Here is a 450-nt window from a genome sequence, read left to right on the forward strand (position 1 = left end):
AAGGCAATGGGCTGAGTCTAGAGGACACAAAGATGTTTCCTAAAACAGAAAATGTAAAAAGGTAGATGTTTTGATATTTCATTTTTGAAACAATCAGACTTTTACTCCACTAAAATTTTCCATATTTTAATTTTCATCCTTGTGACAGAAAATTGAATAAAAATATATAGACATGTCCCACACGATGGCAATCTGGGAATGAAAGGGCTAACCTATTGCAGTGATGTCTTTGTTGGAATACTGAAGATATTTGCTAGAAATATGACTTCTGAGACCTAGAGAAAATCATAAAAGCAAACTGAATGAGAAATAGCTTTACTCTTTCTCTTGTKTCCTATTCCCTTTATTTCTTCCAAGTGTGGACAAGCATATAAAGAAATGGAAATATAAAGCTAGCGTTGGCAGCTGTACCTGGACCTTACCCTAGAAAAATCAAGCAATTACTGAAAA

This window comes from Nothoprocta perdicaria, unplaced genomic scaffold (genome assembly GCF_003342845.1).
Source record: "Nothoprocta perdicaria isolate Ctin4 unplaced genomic scaffold, notPer1 scaffold_62, whole genome shotgun sequence".
Lineage (NCBI taxonomy): Eukaryota > Metazoa > Chordata > Aves > Tinamiformes > Tinamidae > Nothoprocta > Nothoprocta perdicaria.